The 25,180-nt window shown below is 38.9% G+C and overlaps 2 long non-coding RNA genes across 2 annotated transcripts in view; one reads left to right on the top strand and one right to left on the bottom strand.

Moving 5' to 3' along the window:
• LOC141585458 (uncharacterized) overlaps window positions 1-25,180 on the top strand; it is a 98,838-nt gene that overhangs the window by 56,710 nt on the left and 16,948 nt on the right. The gene's annotated exons all lie outside the window — the stretch shown is intronic.
• Window positions 20,986-25,180, bottom strand: part of LOC120367605 (uncharacterized) — an 88,166-nt gene continuing 83,971 nt past the window's right edge. The window contains exon 8 of the long non-coding RNA XR_012518971.1: window positions 20,986-23,270. This is a non-coding gene — a long non-coding RNA (uncharacterized LOC120367605). The remainder of the gene's footprint in view (window positions 23,271-25,180) is intronic.

Raw genomic sequence — 25,180 nt, 5'->3', positions numbered from 1 at the left:
TCCATGTCCCTACAAAGGACGCAAACTCGTCATTTTTGATGGCTGCGTAATATTCCATGGTGTATATGTACCACATTTTCACTATCCAGTCTATCATCGATGGGCATTTGGGTTGGTTCCAGGTCTTTGCTATTGTAAACAGTGCTGCAATGAACATTCGTGTGCATGTGTCCTTATAGTAGAATGATTTATAATACTTTGGACACATGGACACAGGGAGGGGAGCACTACACACTGGGTTCCGTTAGGGGGAAATGGGGGAGGGCCGGGGAGGTGGGGAGGTGGGAAGAGATAGCATGGGGAGAAATGACAGATACAGGTGAGGGGAAGGAAGGGAGCAAAGCACACTGCCATGTGTGTACCTATGCAACAATCTTGCATATTCTTCACATGTACCCCCAAACCTAAAATGCAATAAAAAAAATTATTACGTGGCCAACACAGTTGTAGGAAAAGGGAAAATAAGCTGTGCCTCTAAAAGAGAGTAAAAAGGAAAAAGAAAAAAAGACAACAACAAAAAGTGACATCTTTAATCTACGACAGAGAGAAAGGCATTCAAGGTAGAACAAAGAACATTTAGGAAAAAAAGACTCACGTAGTGTTTACGAGGAGATATACACTGGGTGGACAGGATAGAATAGTATGAGTTGAGGCTAGCCCAGAAAAATACATGGTTTTACAAGCCTCACTGAGTCAGTGGGACTTTATTATAAATGATATGGAAGGAGGCCATCCAATGATTTTAGATAGGGAGATTAAATGAATAGATTTTTCACTTTTGACAGGTCATGCTGGTTAGAATAGAAAATGGTTTGGCAGGAGCAGAAGTGGAGGCAGAAAAATCATTGAGTATACTGCTGTAATGCTGTGGGAAACAGGCAATGGTTACTTGGAATCAAATGGGGACGTGACAATGGAGGAAATTATTCTGCTTCCAAAGAGATTTAAGAGATAGAATCAACAGATCATTATGTTTGATTAAATGTGTGTATACCAACCTCTGGCTTAAATCACTAGTTGGACGGTAACGTCAATTATCAAGATGGAAAACCTGCAGAAGTAGATTTGGAGGGGAATAATTATTACCTCTATTTTGGATGTATTGAGTTTTAGTTCCTCTGAGATGTTTAGATGAAAATGTTAAGCAGGCTATTTGAATGTGGAGCCAAAAAGAGAGGTCTGGGGATGCAGAGTTGGTAAAATTGAGTACTGATAATAATGACAGCAAAGATTATGAATGAGGATACCTCCCAAAGGGGGAATGCAGAATAAAAAAAAAAAAAGGTTTACTATCTATCCCCTGGCAGCCCAGTCATTTAACGGTTTAGTGAGAGAGGAATTTCATGGATGCTTAAAGAGCAAAAACCATGGAGATCAAGGAAAGCTCCAAGGATATTGATCCCATAAATATTAAGGAAAAAAGTGATGTAATAATATGAGTCTTAGAAAACCCAAAGAAAGTTTTTGGGGAAAGAGTTAGGTTATGAGAGAAGAAGTACAGACAGCTACCAGCTGAGAGGTGTATAAACAACTGCTATCAACAGTGCCAACACCTATAAGCGTGACATGGTATCTTACATATGCACTAACAAGTTTATCTCCAACAGTTTCATGGATGCCAGCAGAAGACATGAAACTCTTAGGCATAGATGGACACCATGATTATCCCCACAATTACATCATTTTCCTAAGCCCCAATTCCCACAGGTGAATGAGATAAGGGCTAGGTGACATCACTACCAAGGTGAATTTTGTTATAGGAAAGGAGTCCTGAGTTTGGGTTACCTGAATTTTAGTGGACAGTAAGCATGTTTGTTCTTTGCTCTGAAGCAAGAGGCTATCTCTATCTTCCAAGATTATTCACTAAACAACCATCTTTGGAAAGACAGTCTGCAACAGAAAGCTCTGCTCAAAAGATATTCAGAAACACAAAAAATGGTGAAGAATCAACTTCCAATGAAGAAAGCCCAAGAAATGGATCATTGACTAAGTAAAACAGGCTTACAGAATTTTTCAGCTTGACTGCATGCTAAAGGTTTGTGGCTATTTGGGCTTAACAGAATTCAGATGTTCAGAATATCTAATACAAGTCCCCCCAATTAGAATGTTTACTCAAGTAATTTAGTTTCTGTTTGTTCACAGTGATTGTCAGCTATAGTGAAAATATCAATGACTGTTTTCTGGAAATAAATACATGTTGGGTTGTATAATACAGTGGTAGTGGTTAGGAGCACATGTTTTGGTGGAAGACTGCCTGCAATCAATGAATGGATTTTACTGCATCTAAATTAAGGGTTTATATACAATAAAAGTTACCAAATGGTGATCAACTGGTAGAAAATATTACCAATATCTGAAGTGAAGAGGGGATTAATATAACTTCTCAGAGCAGCAGGAAAAGGTAGGCTAACCCATAGTTACACAGGAAAAGTTATGATAATACACTTTACAGAAGGATAAATCTAATGGCCTGGAAATATTAAAAGAGATGCTCTGCTCAAGTAATAATCAACAACATTCAACTTAAAACAGTGAACTATCACTTTAAGCCCATTACATTGATAAAAATTTGAAAATCAGATGGTAAGAATGGTGCAGACACAGAGAAACTAGAATCACAAGCAGTGTCAATGGGATAAAGAGGATACAGCCTTCTAGAGAGACTGGTCCTTGGGTAAATTAAATACATTTATGTTATATGATACTATTCAACACTCCCTCACCTTGAATAGGGACCAGAGAAAATCTCTCAATTTCATAAAGAGCTATGTATGAACAAGACTATTTTTAGGATATATGAGACTCCAGCAAATATTTTTGGCAGAATTATCATCTGTGTATACAATCCTATCAGAAAATATATTCAACTCATCAGGCATCTATATGAGTTAGTGGTTTATTAATGATGATTTGGAATGATGAGTACAGAAGGGGGTCTCAAATATTTCTTTATTGTCTAATTAGTGCATGTGAACATTTTTTATACTCTCTAGGTACCATCTCTTCTAGTTCATATCCAATAATTATCTCTTTATGTTCCTTATTGTCAAACATGTTATTTCAGTCTATTTCACATCTTCTGCTATGATAAAAAAAAGATCGATATTGTTTATAATTTCATGATTCTCTGGAGCCTATTTTACTGAAATAATATAGATCTTCTTGCCTGTGCAGTTACATAATTTTAATTACTTAATGCTAGTTACATCATGAGTCAGAACACTATGTCATTGGTTTTGCATTCATTCATCCAAGAATACTGGTATCCAATGGCTATATCAAAGGTTTTACTCTACTTGATTGATAATGTCCACAAATTCAAATCTTAGATCGTACAGAACAACATGAATGATAATTAATTTTCTTTTCATGTTAAAGTTAAGTTGTTAAAAGCGTGGAATGGCACATCATGAATTCTCCTAATCTTTCTGGGTCATAAGCACCATGTTCCTAGGATGTGATTTCTTTCAATGTTGACTACACCTCTGTCTTCCACACACTTCCCACAGTGGGAGGAGGTCAGGGACCCATAAGCTGAGTGAGAAGACCAGTACCATTCTCTCAGGGTATGTCTGCCCTTCATCAGTCATTGCTTAAGACCAGACACAGAGAGCAGGATATCAATGTATCGAATGTAGGCAAGATTAAATAATATAGGAAGGGCCTGTTAGAATTCTGGATCAGTAGTTTAGGTCTCAAATGCCCTTGGAGGAGATTGGCATTGCCAGCCATGGAGCACAACTTGATATGCAGAGCCACAGTGGGTGGAGAGAACATTCTGGTTGCCAGCAGTAGGGAGAGGCATCTGGGTCCATATGCCCCAGGAGGAATGAGTACAGGAGCTCTTCAGAGCACCTGGTCAACCTCAAAGGTAAAATGGAAAGTCAGAAAGAGCCTCAAAAGGAAGAAAGGGGAACTGGGATCCACGGAGGCCATGATCCAGGATCAGGTCACCAACCTTGACACATTGCTGACCTGGATGGTCGCAGGCACCATATAGGAGGAATTCTGAAGTCTGGATGCCAGGACAGGAACACCTGGGCCTGGATCTAAGGGCTCTACTGTGTGGGAGGGCACTCAACACAGTTATGGGTTCATAGGGCTACAAGTAGAGTAGGGAAATTTCATAAGCAAAATGTGATGTATGCAAACAACAAAATATAAAGTGGTCCAAATAGAAATAGATACGCATTCAGTAGCCTAGTATATCAGAGCCCCCATTGAAAATTACTCCCAATTTTTTTTTTTTTTTTATTCATCCCAAGAAAACCTTTAGTCACTGCTGTGGCAACCGCTTTTGCACACACATCAAAGAAATGTTCCCAGGTGCAACTGGCAGTTCCTGACCTTGGCCCATACAAACAAAACAAAACAAAAACTGCTTCCTCCCTGGGGCTTCTCTGAAGCTGTGGTAGGAAGTGTCTACAGAAAAACTCCCAGCATGATGTAGGCACATCCCCAAAGTACTGGGACATTAGTGCCTGAAGGACCCCACTTGGCCAAAGGAGAATAAAAGCCCATAGATAAATAAACACTTCCACTTTGATCCCATGGGCAGAAGATTCTGAGATGCATTTGAAACAACTTCTAAGAAAGTCCAGAGGAATCGAGGGCCCATCACAGGTAGAAGTGAAAATAGCAGGCTCATGGCTCAGCCCTGCCTCTTTTCTCTGCGTACTCTTTCTGTTCCTCCCGCTAGAACCCTGGGATCATTCCCCAGTACACATCTGCACAGAAGTCTTTGTCTCAGGCTCACTTTCCATACAACCCAGGCTAAGACACATGGGCCTTTGTGTTGTTTGTTAATTAAAAAAATTTTTTTTGACTGAAAAAAATTAGAAAAAAGAGTGAGATCCATAGTGCATTCCAACTTAAATGAATGCAAAGCACACACACACACACACACACACTCACATATTTTTAAGGATTGTTTTTAAGCTACACATATATTTAAAGCGTTAGAGTGAATACATTTAAAGGGAAGGAATTGGGAAATAAAGTGGAAGGAAACCAAATAATGATGATAACAAGTTGAGATCCAAAAATTATTTACTCTGCTCAGTGCCCCAATGTCCAGTATTTTATGAAAAGAGATAGAGAAAGAAGCAGAGAAAATACGAAAGGAAAGAGTGGATATGCCTCAAATAAAAAAAGATATCTTTTGCTGTGAAATATTCATCTTTTTTTTTTTTTGAGACAGAGTTTCACTCTGTCGCCAGGTGCCAGGCTGGAGTGCAGTGGCACAGTCTCGGCTCACTGCAACCTCTGCTTCCCGGGTTCAAGCAATTCTCCTGCCTCAGCCTCCTGAGTAGCTGGGACTACAGGCACATGCTACCACACCCAGCTAATTTTTGTATTTTAGGAGAGATGGGGTTTCACCATGTTGGCCAGGTTGGTCTCAATCTCTTGACCTGCCCGCCTCGGCCTCCCAGAGTGCTGTGATTACAGGCATGAGCCACGGTGTCTGGCCTATTCTTTAGCTTTTTAATGATTTTGAGGAAGAACACACACTTAAGAAAAAAAAGGAGGGCTACATGACTTTCCGAAGGACAATTACAGCTGTGCCTCTCAAACATCCTTCCCTGCTTATGGAAGTACCAAGTTCTTATTTGCTGAAGTATCTTGCTAGTCACGGGTTTACATTCTGGATGCAGCACAGAATATTTGGAAATTTAGAAAAGGGATATTGCTGCCCTCTGAAGCCCAAAGCATCATTTCATTTTATTTATTTCACCTGCTTACGTATTGTTTGTGTCTGACTTGCTCGCTGGAAATATTGCTTACTGTGGTTGAGGCGGTAGAATAAGGAAAAGAGACATCCTGTTCTAAAATTAGCAATGCTGCCTGGCTTCTTCATATATAAGCATTCTAATTTTTTACCCAGCCTCTCTGGGTATTTCAAGAACTACTATAATTACTTTGCCAGCATTTTTCACATTTGCATCTTTCCTGCTTATTTTTTTTCTTAATGTGTTAAATGTTATCAGAAAGGAATCAAGAAGAAAAAAGGGAAAAAGACAAATAAATGTGGCCTGTGTTTCCCAATGCACTGGTGAGATGTCCAGCTTCTGTTTGGTCTTTGGTTTAATTTCCTAACAGGGAAAGGCATGTTGGTGGCTGATTTGGCCAAGACTCTGTTTCAGAGAAAACAAAAGAAACTTTGAGTTGACAAAGATAATAGAACTTCCTATTCCCATGTAAGTGTCTTAAGAGACAACACAGAAAGAATGTATATAATTTACAACAGCTGGATTGTCTCCTTGTAATTTATCCTTGCCCCAACAAATTAAAGCCTTTTCTATCATTCAGATGAAAGCAAGAAGCCACATATGTGAGCAACATGAATGCCTGCACTGCAAGCTGAGAGCTGGAAACCCTGTGTGACTCTTGCCAAGACAGCTCGCCCCTGGCCATGGGGCTGCTGTCAGGACCACAGAGCCTCTTCTGGGTAATCCTTTCTTCTAATCCAGGCATCCCCAAACTATGGCCCCCGGGCCGCAGGCGACCCCCTGAGGCCATTTATCCGGCCCCCCGCCGCACTTCAGGAAGGTGCACCTCTTTCATTGGTGGTCAGTGAGAGGAGCACAGTATGTGGCAGCCCTCCAACGGTCTGAGGGACAGTGAACTGGACCCCTGTGTAAAAAGTTTGGGGACGCCTGTAATCACTCATGTTTCTTGTCCCTAAAATTCAAGTCTCATCGTTAAAAATCTGTAATTATAGAAAGATTCTTTCAGCCCTTTTCAAATTTAGAACTTCCCCACTAACAGGCAGATGACATAACACCTCCATAAGCTCATTTTAAGTATCTTAGAGTTTCCTCCTAACTTTCTCTCCCAGGGGAGCACCAGGCACCTTAGACAATTACGGGATGGCAGAAAAAAACAGTAGTTTGTAAGAAAACATACTGTCAGAAATCACATTTTTGCTGCTTGTGAGTTGTACAAGAGAGACATTTCAAAGTCCTGTGTGGGTCTCCACATCTACAAAAATGGAGGTCATATGTCTGTGCCCCTTACACTTAGAAGAGTGGCAGGTTTTCCATTGTTATTTCTCTTATTTTCTACTGTTCTTCCTGCCTTAACACGTAGGAGTTGAAGCTTTCATTTCTATTGACAGAAACCATATCTAAACTACCCATAATGAAGTTCCTTATGTTTTCCTCCTCCTTTTTATTTTTGCTTTCATTTATTTATTTTGAGATGGAATCTTGCTCTGTTGCCCAGGCTAGAGTGCAGCGGCGCCATCTCAGCTCACTGCTGTAACCTCCACCTCCCAAGTTCAAGGAATTCTCCTGCCTCAGCCTCCCAAGTAGTTGAGATGACAGAGGCCCACCACCAGGCCCAGCTAATTTTTGTATTTTTAGTAGAGATGGAGTTTCACCATGTTGGCCAGGCTGGTCTCAAACTCCTGACCTCAGATGATCCGCCCTCCTCAGCCTCCCAAAGTGCTGGGATTACAGGCATGAGCCACTGCACCCAGCCAACTTTTAAAAATTAACCCTTTAGACATTACTTTTGGGGATGAGAGCATGGAATCTTTCACTGCTACAAGAGGAGGACTGCTTGATGTTCAAACATTTTAAAATAGTCTATGCTTTTTGAAACTATGAAAGGGATGCTATAATTATAAAAATTATTTCACCTTATACACGATGAAATAATTGTGTTTTTCTTTCTTTTCTGCCAAATTTAATCTTCTATAAAATTATTTCACCATATACACATTGAAATAATTGTATTTTTTTCTTTTCTGTCAAATTTAATCTATTATAAGCCTCTACTTCCCTGGTTGAGAAAAAAATTCGGTCTCCATCGCTATCAAGTCACCTTCATCTCTCCCAAGGTATAATAGAAGAATCCTGGGCTTTTATGGGCAGGCCAGGGTTGGAGTCCTGCATCCTCATTATTGGTATATGAGGCATGGGCCACCACTGTCTGGCAGGCACCAGTGCTCTGAGTAAGAGTCGAAGAAGCTCCCCTTTCTTGTCTTAAGGTCTCAATGTTTCATCCATGCCTGAAGCCCTGCCAGCACCCAAGGCACTCATAATCCCTGCTACAATTAGTATTAACGACATCTTGGTATGGTGGGATGCTTTCCAGAATTCTCTCTTCCTAGGCTTGGCTTGCATTTACCTATTACACAAGTTGATAACAACAATTTGAGGCCAAGACCTCATAACTCAAAAAAAACTAAACACAGCTACATTTTGGGGGTCAGGAGAGGAAAAATAGCCTCCATGTCCTCCAAGTCCTTCTAATCTCTTAAGCAAAGACATGATATATGAATTAATCTTTCAACATGTTAACTGATACTTTTCTCATCACTTCTTTTTCCTTGACATTTTAAAATTAATTATACATACATAATAATTATATATTCTTGTGAGGTACATGTGCACATGTAATATTTTGATACAGGCATACAATATGTAATGATTAAATCAGGGGAATTGGGGTAGCCACCATCTCAAGCATTTATGAGTTCTTTGTATTAGAAATATTTTAATTCCATTCTTTTGGTTATTTAAAAATATACTATAAATTGTTAATTATAGTCACTCTATTGTGCTACTGAATACTGGATCTTATTCATTCTCTCCACCTGTATTTTGTACCCCTTCACCATCCCCCACTTATCCCACACTCCCTATTGCCCTTAGCTTCCTCTGGTAACTGTCATTCCATTCTCTCCATGAGTTCAGTTTATTTAATTTTTAGCTCCCACATATCCCACACACAGAGTGTGGCAATCTACTGATATGTGAGTACATGTTAATATGTTACCTCTTTGACATTTTTATCAAACTTCCTTGGAGTATTCTTTTTCTAAGGATATTAAAGCTGAGGAAACTGAAGTTTAGAACGTTTTAGTGATGTATGCAGGTTCACTAAGCTAGCAAATGATGGAGCAAGCATTTAAACTCAGGATTGTCTAACTCGAAAAATGGCATTCTTTCAATTACATCATGCTATACTCCAGTCACAGAATCATGATGACCACTGTGCTAGTCAGTGTTCTCCAGAGAAACTTAACCAATAAGATATATATAATGAATAATACATTAGACATATATAATTACATATATATTATACATATATTTTATATATAGCTAATGTATAATGTATATCTAATATACATATGTTTTATATATAATAAATATATATGATATAATGAATATATAATGAAATTTATTGCAAAGAATTGGCTTAGGGATTATGGTGGGTGGGAAATCCCATTATCTATCATCAATAAGCATTAAGACTCAGGAAAATCTATGCTGTAAATTCTACTTTGAGTCCAAATGACACAGGAATAATAAAGGATGGTCATAGGGGGATAGAATAATCCAGACAGCAGGTTCCCATACTCGCACAAAGCAAACTGTTGAAATAGCTGCCTGAGTTACGGTCCAGTAAGACCCTGAAAACCAGAGTATGGGCTAAGCTGACTAAGACAGACTGGACTCAACATGATGCTGGATTGGACCTAGGTTTCACCTGGACTTCGTTATATGTTCATTAACATCCTAAAGCACACACCTGTCAGTGACATGACAATTCTGGGATAATATGGTTTGGTTGTGTCTTCACCCAAGTCTCATCTTGAATTGTAGTTCCCATAATCCCCACATGTCATTGGAGGGACCTGGTGGGAGGTTATTTAACCACAGGGGCAGTTACTCTCATGATAGTGAGTTCTCAGGAGATCTAATGGTTTTATAAGGGGCTTTTCTCTCTTTTGCTCAGTACTTCTTGCTGACACCATAAAAAGAAGGATGTGTTTTCTTCCGCTTTTCCCATGATCGTAAGTTTCCTGAGGCTTCCCCAGACATGCTGATGTGAGTCAATTAAACCTCTTTCCTTTATAAATTACCCAGTCTCAGGTATGTCTTTATTAGCAGTGTGAGAATAGACTTATACATGGAAACACCTATATTTTGTGTAAAAGTGAGTGACACCTCAGTTGTGAGGAATCTTTTTCGTTTTCTAGGAATCTTCATGAATATTTTAGTCCTTAGTTAAAGAAACCCCTAAAGGTAGAAGCCCCAAAGTTCATTATGTTACTCATTCTCCTGAGTATAAAAAAAGTATTTTAAAAAGTATATACTTTTTGCTTTGCAATAAGTCTTCATACTTTCCCAATTTTCTGACTCATCCTTGAATTCTTTCTTACAACGATGTCAAGAACTTAAGCACTGACTGGAGGCAAGGTCCCACTGGCATGTGGGGACCTCCCCTAGCCTATCGATATTACAGAGGTCTGAGAACCAAGAGTGGCAACAGTATGAGTCTGAGTACAAAAGTATTAGACTGACGTTTCAGCTTAAGCGTCAGGTAGAAAGAGAATTCAATCTTACTCTGCCTTTTTGATTTTTGTCCTATTCAGGCCTTCAGTGGGTTGGACGAGGCTCACATACATCTGCTTTACTCAATCTACCAATGCTAATGCTAATCTCATCCAGAAATCCTCTTGAGGCACACCCAGATGCCATGTTGAACCAGATATCTGAGCATCCTGTGGTCCAGTCAAGTTGATGCATATGGTTTACCACCATATTCATCATCCTTTCAATGTGACATTTGATGCAGATTTATCTGTTGAAGAAAGTCCCAGGTCACTTCAAGTGTCATGCTTTCAGATTTCTTTTGACTGAAACTCACTGTTAGAAGGTTGAAAATACATTCTCACAGGTGTATACAGGCTGCGTTTTAAAGCAATCTGACTATAATCTATTAGATGGCATTATAATATAAAGGAAAAAAAAACCTTCTCTTTATTTTAAAGTAAGTTTCTCATCATTTCTTAAGAAGTGGCAAAGTCATTCCTGAATAGAAGATCTCTGGGTCTACACCAAAAGTATGTCCCATTGCCCTTTTGAAATGGCAAGCCTACAATATATTCTTACATGGTTGCTGCTACTGTCACTCATCGCTGAGTGTAGTTTGCCATGGCGTCACGTTGGTGTGTTTATCTAGTGTCTGATGAGTATATTCTCAATGATCCAGATTATCCATGTACAGTTCTGTGAGTGCCCTAGATGGTAAGACTTATGTATAGTAAGTAGTATGGTGTACTACTTAGAACTTTATGCACTGGAGTCTGTTTGCCTAGATTGTAATCCTGGTTCAACTACTCACTAGTTGCATGACCTGGGTAAATTATGAACTACTTCTAAGCCTTCATTTCCTAATCTCTAAAGTGCTGATAATAATAGCATCAAATCAATAGATTTGTCTTAGCATCAAGTGGGGTCATGAACATAATTTGTATAGGACACTTTGATAATTATGTGTTTGCTGTGGAGAAAAGAAAGTACGAATTGTATATTACTACTGCTAGTCCATCTGAGCACTACATTTCTGTAGCAATTCACCTGTTCAAAGATGTTCTCTCCTTTAGGTTTATGCCGTCAGTTTCAGATTCACTTTCTACAAATAGAAATAGCTGTTCCTTAAAGCTTTATCTGGGGGTAACTTGTAGGCTTCTCAAAGGTCATGTGTAAAAGGAAAACCTGTTTTCACTACAAAGGTGGCATCTTGTGCCTCATGGAGTGAAGTTTTGTGCAATCCTTTTCTGGTGTCATTGGCTTGACCTTTTCTGCCACTTTGTATTGTCCTAAGCCCTGATTAGAAGATTATAAAAGGATCACCTCACCAAACAAAAAAAAAAAAAGAAGCAGTTTTTTGGCTCTCTTGAAGTCGTTAATTTTTTTCCTTAGTTCTTAGTTCACGCTAGAAAGGCACTGGGGCTCATTATGCAAATTAAAATGACTTATACATAACCCAAATCGCCTTAGGTTATACTAATGAGCCCTAGATAAGAAAGAATGAACATAAAATTGCATCAAGGGTATTTAGGAATAACTGCCCAACTAAAAGAATAATGAGGTAAATTGCAAAGGGAAGCTATGGAGCGATTTTTAAGATAATATTTTACACCTTCAATCGCTTTAAAAAAATACATTCACCTTCTAGTGTGTAGAGCATCAGCACTGTATGTATGAGGAAGAAGCCTTTCTGAAAACTGAGCAATGCAACTGAGCTTGCCAAGGTGTGGGCTTGATCAGAAGAGGATAATTGGCTTCTCCAGTGCCAGTCTTAAGGGTCAGAGGGCACCATTCTACCCTAAAACTTGCAAATTTGGTGAGTAGAGATATCAGTGAAAGGACATTTCACTGTGCTTCACAGGAAGGAAAACTACTGAAAACACTGACTTTTCCAGCAACATGTAACCCTTCTCCAGTACTACAGGCCTACCTAACCCTACGTGGTGGGTCTTTCCTGCCGCTTTTCATCGTCCTTCCACTGATGAGGTGGCCTTCTTCTCCAGGACTGGAGAAGAGTTGTGTGCTGCTGGAAAAGTCACTGTTTTCACTAGCTTCCCTCCCTGTGAGGCAAAGTGAAATGTCCTTTCATTGACTGACTCTCTAGTCACCAAATTTTCATGTCTGTCCAGGACTCAACCAAGCAGAGGATCGTGTTCTAAATCTACAAAGAACACAGAGCAGCATGAGAACCCTGCCACTTCAGGAATTCTCCATTTAGGGATTGTCTGCAATGTCCCTCTTGGAGGCTTTTTTTTTCTCTATGTGCGATATTTATTACCAATTTCCATAAGCCCGCTCCAAACTTCTTAGAATTACCATAATCTCTATGACACCGTTTCTTCCATCGGAAATGGGTGGGAATGTCTTTTTCAAGCTGGAACTGTGATGTTCTGGGAAGAAAAGAAAATATTCTGCAGACATCTGGTTCTGGACAAAAGCGTTGCTTCTGTCTTAGCCATGGAAATCCAGCACTTGGGGAAATCTGAACAGCTGAAACAAAGTTCTGGAAAGAAACAAAGGCAGTGTCTCTGATAAGAGCCCAGGAAATATTAATTTCCAGACGCACTCGTTTTTATCTTAAAATCTTGTCCTACATAAAGCAAGGCCTCATGTTAGACAATCTGGGAGGCAGAAGGAATCAGGGATCTTCAGACTCCCTCAGCAGCAGAAGCGGCTGGGCTCCACTGGGTCCGTGAGGCCCCACCAGGGGATGTGGAGCCATGGAAACTGTCCACCAGGGGCAGATCCATGCCCCCAAGACTTCAGACCAATTCCCAGGAAATTTTCTCTGTTTGCAAAGATGACTTCTTTTCCATTTCTGAGAAAAGAATCTATCTTAGATAGTTTGAGCAACAAGACATTTATTATCGAATGAAGTTTGAGCATAAATGGTATGAAATGACTTAGGACCTCAAGTCTGGGGTTGCTGATTGGTCAAGAAGTAAGGAGTGAAGTCACGGGTGGGGAGATGAGGAAATCACATTCCTGTGCTGTGTTGACTCCTTGGGGTGAGGGGGGGTTTAGATCAGTTGACGTCCTGTGTTTTGCTAGAATTTAGGATCTGAAAAACACCTTATGCAATTTTAAGGTAAAAAGGTTCAGTATCAGAGATCCTGTCTATACGAACAATGGGGAAGCAGGTGGTCAGAGTGCTATGTGACTCCTGGTTAGCCCCAACAGGGAAGCAAGTCAAAGTGTACCTGTGCACCCCATTCAATGCCTAACTAGAATTTTGCCTAATGCCCAGCTTGTAATTCTCATTAACCCTGTGAGGGCAGCTTCATTACCAAGAGCGATTCCCAAAATCACATTCCAGTTCTGCATCACCAAAAGAGCTATCATGCACTTCTACCTTGATCAGACCGTGTGGATCATGTTGGCTATAGACCTAGGGAAGTCCCAGCCAGGCCGCTGGATCTGCGCAACACTGTCCATGACACAGTCCCCTGTAAATGCATGCCCAAGTCCTGCCTCTCTCATTTGACTCCTTCAGATGCAAGATTCAAAGTAGGAAATCTTATTGGAAACAGCTATAGCACCCCTGGGAACCCCAGCTGCAAGAGATTGTGTCATGTAGAGTGTTACAGCTTTTCAGGCTCTGTGTACTAGATATGGTCTCCATATATATTAAGTGAGCAAGTTTATAGAATTTGCCAAAGTGTCATTGAAAATCACAGCTGGCCCTGACCTTAAGGAGTATATTTCAAAGAAAAAAAATAAGTAAGGGTGTAAAACCGATGTTTCTTGAGGAAAGAGTATGGTATGGGAGGCAAGTATAGCCATCCACATATGAGGGGAAGGTGTGTTTCCAAAACTGGGTTGCTACAGGGGTACAGGAGTTGCCATTTCTGTTTTTCACTGTCTGCTTTGTAGAGGTCTTACATGAAGCTTCTCTTGAAGTTTCTCCTATAAACAATTTCATAATGGGGTTTGGGTGTTTGTCATGGCTGAGAAGAATGAAATTACTTGCCATTCTTACCAGTAATGGCCTTCTTGACGTGACAATATGCAGAAAGTGGTCTTTACAAGGAATTTCTTTGGAGGTATTTTCAGGAAAGCACATTCAGACACAGGAAGAGGGGATATTGTGGAAGTCATCAAAGATGAGCATTACAACCATGTGCTTAGACATTTTAATGTTAAATAAAATCAACCTACTGCATCAAGGGTATTTAGGAATAACTGCCCAACTAAAAGAAAACAAGTACATCCAATAAGCTTGGTAATTATAATAAGAATAGCCAACATCTGAAACAACAGAAGAGTAAGTAAATTTTTTTTTTGCAGGTTTTCATTCTAAAGTTAGCTCAATAAGTGAAAATTTTGTACAGTCAAGTTAATCTTGAAAATTCTCAAATTATTCCATAAATTGATTTTAGTGTGTGGCATATTTGATTGCATGTAGGCCAGGACTGAAATTCTTATAAACCCTAACATAAAATCCAGTGAGCAAGACCAAAAGAAGAAATGAAAGGTTATATTCAAATGTCCAGCCATTCAAACGATTGCCCTTTGGTAAACCACCACGTTCTAAAAAGTGAGTAGACATTAGATGGGGAATGTTATAATGTTCCTGGTTGGCTGAAGGGATTATGCAAATTTTTATTTTTTATTAACATTAATTGGAATATATGTTACTGTTTGTTATTATGAAGACTGTTTAATTTTAATACAATAGAGTCAGATCTTAGAAGTGGTACAGAATTCGTTTTAAAATGTCACGTGCTTATGGCAAGACACAACTATGTAGAACGGAGGATGGAACTTTAAAATACTGGACATTCTTCTTTATTCTATTACTAATAAAATCCTTAGAATAAGACATTCTTTGTGTTTCTCTACATCTTAGTTTCCCATCTGAGAAAGGTGCTTATAGCCATAACTTCCATCATCTCATAGCTTGTTAGTGTGAAAGTTCCAACCATCTTGCCTGCAAGGCATCCCTGAAGCTGGCCGTCCTCATCCTTCATTACTTATCTCAATACTCACTTATTCAGGTGACCTCCCGTTTGATATTTTAGGATAGACTTGATCACCACTATTAAAGTTTGGGTTATTTACTCAAACTGTTCACTTTTTTATCTTCAGTCTAGAAAGTTCCTTCTGATCACTGGCTGTTCTCCCACTTTCTAGTAGAATGCTTGGTTAATTATAAGCTCTTAATAAATGTGTGTGCAAGGAATAGAAAGCAGAGCAGTAAAATCTTAGAAATAGAGGGAGGTGATTTTTAAATTTCTGCTCCAGCATCGGAATCTTTTCATAATATTCTTGATATATAGATTACAGGTTTTTGTACTCATTAAATGAAAGTACATATTTTGGTTCAACTTATATTGTTCTTTCTTTCTTAAATTAAATGAATAGTGCTTCCCTCTAACTTCAAAAACTATTTATCCAAGAAGATTTTGAGTACTTTTTAGCTCTATTCTAGCTAATGTAAGACCTTGTGCCTAACTTCAAGAAGCTCTCAAGTTAATAGAGAACAAAGGACGTGAAGACAAGTCATTATAGACACTTATATTTACCAAGCATAATGCAATTAAAAAAAAAGTCTGTGCAGTATGACCAAGGGTTTGCCTAAATATATGACTTCCAGAGGCACATTGACTGACAACCGGTATGTTACATAAAAATTACTCATGCCAGATGGCATTCCAGATGTATTTATTCAGAAAGGAATAAAAATAATAACTGCTTATTATATGCTAAACAGTGTTCTAAGCACTTTATTATTATTAAATCATTTGATACTAGCACAACACTCTGAGGTCCGTTTGGGGACCAAAAGTGGTTAATAACACTTCCAGGGTCCTGCAACCGATATGCAGCAAGGTCCAGATTTTCATGGTGGCTGTCTGACTCTAAGTCTGCACTCTTAGCCACCTTGCCATGCTGCAAGAGAGAAGTCATTTCCATGGGAGCTTTCAATGTAAATGTAAATATAAATGCACATATTCTGCTAGTACTGAGGGAAAAGCAAAGTAGAAGAAATAATATCTAGCACTTTGGGAGGCTGAGGTAGATGGACTGCTTGAGACCAGGAGTTCAAGACCAGCCTGGCCAACTAGGCAAAACCCTGTATCTACTAAAAAGACAAAAATTAGCCAAGCATAGTACTGGGCACCTGAAGTCCCAGCTACTTGGGAGGCTGAGGCAGAAGAATCACTTGAAGCCAGGAGGCAGAGGTTGCGGTGAGCCAAGAGCATGCCACTGCACTCCAGTCTGGGAAACAGAATGAGACTCTGTCTCAAAAAAAAAAAAAAAAATCTAGAGCTACATAAATGTAGATTCTATATGTTGATATGTTGGAGTTGATAATCGTGGGAAGCCAAAGATTCTCTGGTATTTATAGCTGACCTTGACTGAAGAGAGTAACCATATTAACATTATCCTCCATTTAAGGTCACACAGAAAATTAACTAAAGTAGAATCCAGCTGAGGAAATAAGGAACTCTAGACAGCCCAGGCCAGAGACACTTGTCATAGTCACATCCATCAACTGGTCATCATGTCAGTTGACTGGAAACAAAGTTCCATGCATATGCACATATATCCAACACATACATGCAAGATATATGGAGAGATTCCATCCCATTATTTTGAAATGCATGTATTGAGTATTTCATGTTAGTCAACTAACAGCCATGAGAAAGGTCAGAGTAAAAAAACCAATGATAGTTACTTAATAGCACCCAAGATTCTGGTACCTGGAGAACACAGGTCAAGTAAGCAGCACCTCATTAAATGATAACTTGCACAAAATCTCTCTTCCTACCTGGTGTGCACAAATTATAAAACCATGTGTCATACTGTGTATATGTAATGTTAAGGAAACAGAGGAGGCAGGAACTTTTAAAGCTACACAGAAAACTAAAAACTAATGTATTTTTTCTCATAATGGTTCTTCAAATAGTATATATTCATGCAGCCTTTTAGAACTAGCTGAATTGTGCTTTTGTCATATAGGTTTACCCTTGATGGACATTAATGCCTTGCTTTTCACTATCCTATTCATTGTCTTCTTCACATATTCTAATTGATAATGTCCCCCTTCACATAACCCAGGATTGAGCACATACTACATGCCTTGGCCCATGTGATGTCCAGAAAGCTGACTTATTCATTGACTCCCTTACCCTATTCTTTTATTGCAGACAAAGTGAGTATTCGCTATTATTATTGGATGCACATCCTACTAGACCATATTGATCTTACAGTCTTTTTCATACAAATTATTGTTAATCTAGGTCTCCCCTATGCTATAACTTATTTCATCTTGTTAGGTTTAGCCCATCTTTCTGATCCAGGGTGATGAAAAGGATTGGCTGGTGCCTCTTTACAGTGATTTTATTAGCAGATCAAATTGGCAAACTTCTCAGCTTTCAGTCATTCATAAATTTTATAAGCAGATCTTTACTGTAAGTAGTTGATAAAAGGGTCAAGCTGGTGATAATTATTGCTAATATGCCTTGAAACATTTGAAGGATGAGCTCACTGTAGGTAAAAGGTATATTATGTCTATTAATATTTAATGTAAGTATTAACATAATTATTATGTTTTCATATCCCTCTTATATGTTCCTTAATTCTCCTTACATGCCTTATTATGGTTAATCAAAATATTTTGCTTTTCCATTCCATTTCCTCTACTTGTTTCTTACCCAAATTGCTTTGCATTTTTTAACATTTTTTTCTCTAGGATTATAGTACATATAGCCACATTAGCAAAATCTACCTTGGCATTACTATTATATCACTTAATGACTATATAGGAATTTTACACCTCCTTTTTTCCTTCATACTCTTATTATCACATTTTTCTACTTATATATTTAAATTCATTATTTCTATAGATGATTTATTGGATTTGTCATAGTTTTTTTCTAAAAAAATTTCCAACTACAGACTCCTATATGTGGTTTATCTGTAGGTCTAGTTTTAGAGATCGATTTTTCTTTTTGTATATTTTCTCATTAAAAAATTAAATTATGGATTATGTATTGGTGAAACTCTGGATTCTATTATCTTTCTCAAAGGAATGAAGCGTTTCATTCTAGCAGGAGTTAAATTACCACAAATCAACTTGAACTGGTAGATACTTGTTTTCAAGCTTTGTTAGGGTAGGTCTATTTGTTTTTTTCCCTTAATTCTTATGTGAATCCCTTAGATTTGCCTGTGGTACTCCTAACTCTTTTGGGAGTTTCAGCGAAAAGCTCAAAACATTTTCCAAGCCACTGTAACTCAATGGGATCTGATTTCTTATCATACTTCAGTCTCTTGCATAGTGGGCAGCTACTGAAATCTCATTTCACTGTCTCAGTTTTAAATGGCTCTTTTCTCCTGAGCCCCTTGGTGCCTCATCTCACAAATGCACTGTTCATGGTTTAAGGTATTTGAAGGGAGTTTACAGGCCAGTTTGGGGGTTCTTCATTCTTTCTGGGCTTCCTTCTACCTCTCTCAATTTCCAGCCACCTTGCATCCTCTGACTTTATCCTCTGCCTCATCATCCATGCTTGATTGTATCTATTCCTGGTGGGGGGTATTGGGAATTGTCCGTAGGGGAAAGCTGTGTTGCCCAGATTTCACCCACTGTGTTTTCCTCTCAAGAGTTGAATCCTCTCAAGAGTTGAATCCTCTCCCGCTTCTACCTGAATTGGGTCATTTTCCAGTGCCTTCAGACTTTTTCAATATAATTGTTATTAGCAGGAAACTGTCCAGTACGAGCTACTCTGCAGTCACTGAAACCTGGAACCTAAGGTGTATTCTAACATATAAGTGCATTTGATCTAAAACAATTAATTATGTCTGTAAAATAACACAAGGATCAAATGATACCATGAATGGATCTGGCTCTGAATCCTAACTTACTTCTGTGATTGCAGGCAAGTTACTTCATCTGTAGACTTCATTTCTAAGGTAACCATTTTCCCAGGAATATTGTGAGTCTCAAAAATATTAATTCCTTATCCCATCCCATTGCTAGGGCAACTGAAGAAGATTGAGTTTAACATTTTGAAGCAATTTGAACACTACAGAGTGGGCAGAATCTCTCAGAGTTAATATAGCTCCCCAGGTTGCTAAAGCAACTGGAAGGCTTATGCACTGTAAGAAAATGATTCATTCAGTTCTATAAATAACACTGCATCCTTGCACTTGGTGAGGCCTCCTTTTTGGGAACAGGGAGGGGAAGGAAAGAACGTCAAGACAGATGTGCTTTTCCAAATAATTTTTAATTAATAAAGATGATGGTGCTGGTAGGTCTTCTCTCATTTTCGTTAAGTCCTCTTTGAGAAACAAGTTAGAGAAATAGAAATTTGTGGGTTCTTTAAAAGTATACGTCACACACACATAAAACTGTCAGCAAGAGGTTTTTTAAAAAAGGATAATTATTTTTCAGTTTTAGTCATATCTTAGAGATGAGTCCTTAGGTTGATTGAAGCCAGTGTGTCATGTGACCCCTTTTTTGCACAAAACATTTTGTTTTCCAACTTGCGGATTGTAGTACTTTCTAGCTTTCTCAATTTGTTTTCTTTTGTTATCTGTGTAGTCAACCACTGGAAAATAGTTTTTAAAGTATTGCATATATATGGATCTTATTTAGTACTAGGAGAAAATTCTGCTTGTGAAATGCTGGATATTGAAGCTTATAAACAAGATTTGGATTTGTGATAAAGTTTATATTCCTAATGTTTGAAGTCTCCTAGTCCATGATTTTATAGAGATAGATAGATAGATAGATAGATAGATAGATAGATAGATAGATAGATGTTTTTCCACAATGTAGACGTGAAACTAAAATTGAAAAGGAAAATGGGAGTAAAGCATGCACATTTTCTTACCTAAGCTTAGGATTTATGCGTAAGTTTGGACAGAAAGGGATAAGGCAGCTGAGACAGTGGCTTTAGGGTGAGAACACTGCATTAGAGGAAGACCCCCTTTCAGCAATGATATTTTCCCTATGTCTTTGCAGACAGAAGCTGTACTAGACTTACTAAATTGGGCGGAAAGGTAGGTATTTCAGGTAGGAACAATACGCTTGGGCAAAAAGAGGAAGGAGACAGGGAAGGAGGAAGAATAAAGAACATGAGATTATGAAACTACTGTAATACTAAGAAAGTGAAGTGGTGTTACATCATGGGACTCGGTTATGTCAGAAAAAAGAATACTCTTAATGATCAGTCAGCTGGGTTTGAATCTTGATTCTGCCTAATTCTTTGGTGAAATTATGAAAATTCTCTGAATTTAAGTCCTCAATTGTAAAAATTAAAATAATTTCTAACACCTGCATGTGTTTCAATATTATGATGAAGATTAAATGACCTGATGTGAGGATACGTTCCACAATATCATATGGCAAATGTCCATAGGTAAATCACAGAGGAGTGATCAAATCAGTGAATCAGACTTCCATATTCACTCTTACTTAGACATATGCTTTAGGCACTTTTTTTTTCTTTTCAGAGAAAAACAAAACAGACAAAAAAAAATCTGACTCCACAGTTTATACAAAAGAACTACTTTTTGTCCAATACATAATTATCCTGCAATATACAGATCTGTCTCTAAGGTTGCTTTAGCATTTTATGTTTTTTCAATAAACAAGTTAACATTTTTATTTCTAAATGTTAAAGAAGAGACAGAAAACAAGCTGCTGCAAAAGATATTTTTGAAATTATGTGCTCTGAAAGGGTCAGAGCTAAAGAGAAAGCTAACAGTTATTAGTGTTCAAATCCTAAATGATGTTCCAGGTGGTAAAACAATACATGACTCAATTCCTCCACCCATCGCTTTGATCAATGCAATGGAAGGTTTAGCAGTAGTGTTCACTGAAGGTGACCTCATGTAGATAGCATCTGCTTGGTTCATCCCTTCTGTACCTCCATTTTATTGAACATTTATTAACCTTAAGAATCTTATCTACATAACTTCATATAGTGGTGTCAGTAATCCTCTAAGGTTGGTACTATTGTTTCTTATTAACAGGGGAGGCAGCTGAGGCTCAAAAAAGTTTCCCAGAGTCACACCACCAGCAAGAGGTGAAGCTAGATTCAAAATCAGACCACTCGCCCATCAGCGCTCCACAGTGGCTTATACCTTCCCCAAGTAGACTGTTGTGGAAGTTTCTATGGTTTCTTTCTATTGGCTGAAGAGATCAGACTATCATGTACTGGGCTTCTTTCTACCTGTTTCACTTTGGCTCTTTCAAAGTATTATAAGTTGGAGGTATGTGAAATAGAACACACATAGAGCCTTTGAATGAGAAAGTCAGCTGCAAGGAGACAGCCTCAGGAGTGTCCGGGCTCCTCCCTGCAAGTCAGGAGGGCTTCCAGATACTGTACCTTGCTCACATCCATTGGTTGTGAGATAATGGCATGTGTATACTGACCATGGGTATTTTTGTTTCTGTAGTGACAATCAGAAGGAGGTTACCTACTACCCTGTCGCTTGACTTCTCCCTCATTTGCAACCTGAACTCGTTGACTAAAAACTCTTCAGTCTGTGCGCAGACCCACAGTAGCAGCAGCCTGTGGGTCCCTAAAGAGGTCTAAGAACATCTGGATATAGATTCACCAGGGAAAGGCTTTGTCCACATCATTCAACAAATGGTTTCAGAGAAAGACTATTTTTCTACAGGTGATTAGTGATCAGAGTAGACACCAGGTAAGTTTTTCAGAAGAAAGAGAGATTTCAGTCTAAATGCTAAGAAAAGATTGTCCGTGTAGATGCCTGCACGTTTGCAGGCATCAGAACTTTAACCTTTCAGCGTACTTTGCAACCTTCTGTATAACTTGAAAATTTCATGTTCTCCAATGTCATTGTTTAAAACCAAAGTAGTCCTGGACACTTCCATAAGGTTAATTGGCACGAACTAGGTTATCATAAAAGGAATTGAGAAGGATGAAACAAGAAGTTACCAAAAACCTCTCAGGATAACCATGAAGGAATAAGTTAAAGGATTTCTATTTAATGGTTTATTTTATGTGCTGATCCACTTTTATTTATGTTTCAATACATACTTGCTGGAGATAAAATAATGATTAAAAATATACATTTTTGCCTTCTTAGAGATAAACAGACAATTAAAATGCAGTTGGATATGAACTTTAATAATGCAGCATGCCTTGATAACCCTTAAGAGGGGCCTCTGAATTAAGAAGGATGAGGGGGCTTTCATGGCGGAATTAGTGATTAAAATGTGCGTAAAGAATAAGTAGGGGATTTACAGAGAAGGAACCAATGGGAAGGAACACTGTGAGGAGAAGTCAGTTCTGCTTTGCACATACTGTCTTGAAGGTGTCTCAAATACATACTAATAATAGCTCACATTTCTGCTGAGTTCTGGGAATGTGTCAGACAAGTTTTAAATGTTGTCTCCAATGCTCTCAACAACCTGAGGAGGTAGATTTTTTTTTTTAATCATGCTTTTTACGAGGTTGAAATAAATATTTGTGAGTTGTTCGTGTATTGACGGTAATGGAAGCCATGGGAGGGTTTGAGGGTACCAAAGGGAGGCACAAAGTGAAAGAATAAGAGACTCCTGGAAGGTCCTGAAGATCACCTAGGAGACAGAGGCTGAACAATGGAGAAGATGGAAGACAGGCCAGGATAATGCCCTATTGCGGAATCAATAAAAGAGGCTGGGCGCAGTGGCTCACAGTGTAATCGCAGCACTTTGGGAGGCCGAGGTGGGTGGATCACAAGGTTAGGAGTTCAAGACTACCCTGGCCAATATGGTGAAACCCTATCTCTACTAAAAATTCACACACACACACACACACACACACACACACACACAGTAGCTGGATGTGGTGGTGTGCACCTGTAGTCCTAGCTGCTTGGAAGGCTGAGGCAGGAGAATTGCTTGAACCTGGGAGACGGAGGTTGCAGTGAGCCGAGATCATGCCACTGCACTCCAGGCTGGGAGACAGAATGAGACTCCATCTAAAAAAAGAAAAGAAAAGAAAAGAAAAAGGAAAAAGAGTGGGTATAAAGAAAGCAGGTGTCATCATCCACCATGCTGGATAAGAAGACAGTCACTCTGGGGACTGAATGTGGGCGCCAGGAGTGGGAACGTCTTTCAGAGAACTGAAGGGAAGGCAGAAAGGAAGGAAGGAGAGACAGGGAAAAGAGCAACTTTACTCTCAGAAGTACCGGGCTGAAAGGAGAGAGGAAAGAGAGGGCAGTACGGAAGTGGAGCATGGGATTGAGAGGCTCTGCTGGTTTGTGTTTTTAGGGTTGGAGGAGACCAAAACATGTTTACATACTGAGGGTGAGAGGGCAGGAGTGAAGGAAAGGTTGAAGAAGGAAAAGGGGAGAAGGTGTGGGTCTCTATGGGAAGGCATCTCAGAGAGGCAAAGGGGGTGGGAACTGGATGCAAGCAGGGCCTTGGCTTACACTGGGAGGAGGAGGAGGGATGATTCTTTAATATAACGGAAAGGAAGGGGAGAAAGCTACAATGTGGACGTGGGTAGATTTCTATATTCAGCTCTCTCTGCCATAATCCTCACTCTTCACAGAGTGACAAAATTTAATCACACACAGCAGGTCCTCCAGTGTGGTTATGTCATTGCACAGTGTTTCACTACAACATTGACGGGAAGAAAAAAATTCTTTGCTTGGGTCACTGTCTGTGTGGAATTTGTACATTCCCCCCATATCTGTGTGGGTTTTCTCTGGGGACTCCAGTTTGCTCTCATGTACCCATGATATACATGTTAGGTGAAACCCTCCCATGGCTTCCATTACTGTCAATATGCAAACAACTCACAAATATTTATTTCAACCTTGTAGAACGCATGATAAAAAAAAATATCTACCTCCTCAGGTTGTTGAGAGCGTTGGAGACAACATGTAAAACTTGTCTGACACATTCCCAGAACTCAGCAGAAATGTGAGCTATTATTAGTATGTATTTGAGACATATGCATGTCTAAAGTGTCCCCATCTGAGTGAGCATGGGTGTGTGTGAGTGAGCCCTGTGATGGGATGGTGTCCTGTCCCGGTTGACTCTGAACTGTAATAATTGGGTAAATAATTCTCTGACTTGTTATTAGGAATCTTTTAAAAATGTAAATGTAGGTCACATTTAGTTTAATGTTTAGTGTTAGAAGGGTTTTGGTGTTTTTTTTAGAAGTTTGGCATTGTTTTTGTGGCCAGAAATATGCCACAGGAATGTAACTTGTTTATGTCAATTAGCCTATGGTAAAATTGGTTTCACTCTACACAGTATGGTTTAGAGTTGCAATTCTCAGGAACCTACAGATGACATGAAGTGAGGGCTTACTAGAATGGATTTGTTAACCACAACTACCCCAAAGTAACTGAAATTCACTGAGATGTTTAGTTGTGTTTGTTTCTTGCTTAGCCAGCTACATACTAGTTACTATTTGCTAACAAATTGCAAAGAACATTTTTAAAAATCAAGAGTGAGCATTAAATTAACATATCCCAACACCTCATTTATTCATATTTCTGACTTGGTCAACCTTCTTAAATATTAGAAAGTATTGTCAGGATTTTCCACCTGCATTAATATGTCAGAATCATGGGGAGTGAAGAAGTTTGGTGACTTAGATACAGCTTTGAAACAAACAGGTCTTCACCATCTTGGTTCTTGTATTGGAATCCTTTTTGTTCAGTGTTGCCGCTGAAGTTATTTTCAGAAAATCATATGGATTTTTCACTGAAACATCTGTGTTAACTTTTATTATCCCTGGTCTGCTTTGTAATTTTGGAAACAGATATAAAGAATCGCAACCCAAAGCACAGTAATATAGTGGGAAGCATCCTTCATAAGTCAATTGAGGAATTTAATAATCTCTTTAGAAATAAGCTCTGCAGCTATGAGAAAA

Source organism: Saimiri boliviensis, chromosome 8 (genome assembly GCF_048565385.1).
Source record: "Saimiri boliviensis isolate mSaiBol1 chromosome 8, mSaiBol1.pri, whole genome shotgun sequence".
Lineage (NCBI taxonomy): Eukaryota > Metazoa > Chordata > Mammalia > Primates > Cebidae > Saimiri > Saimiri boliviensis.
The sequence above is the reverse complement of the archived record's forward strand: the minus strand, read 5'-3'. Positions and strand labels throughout refer to the sequence as shown.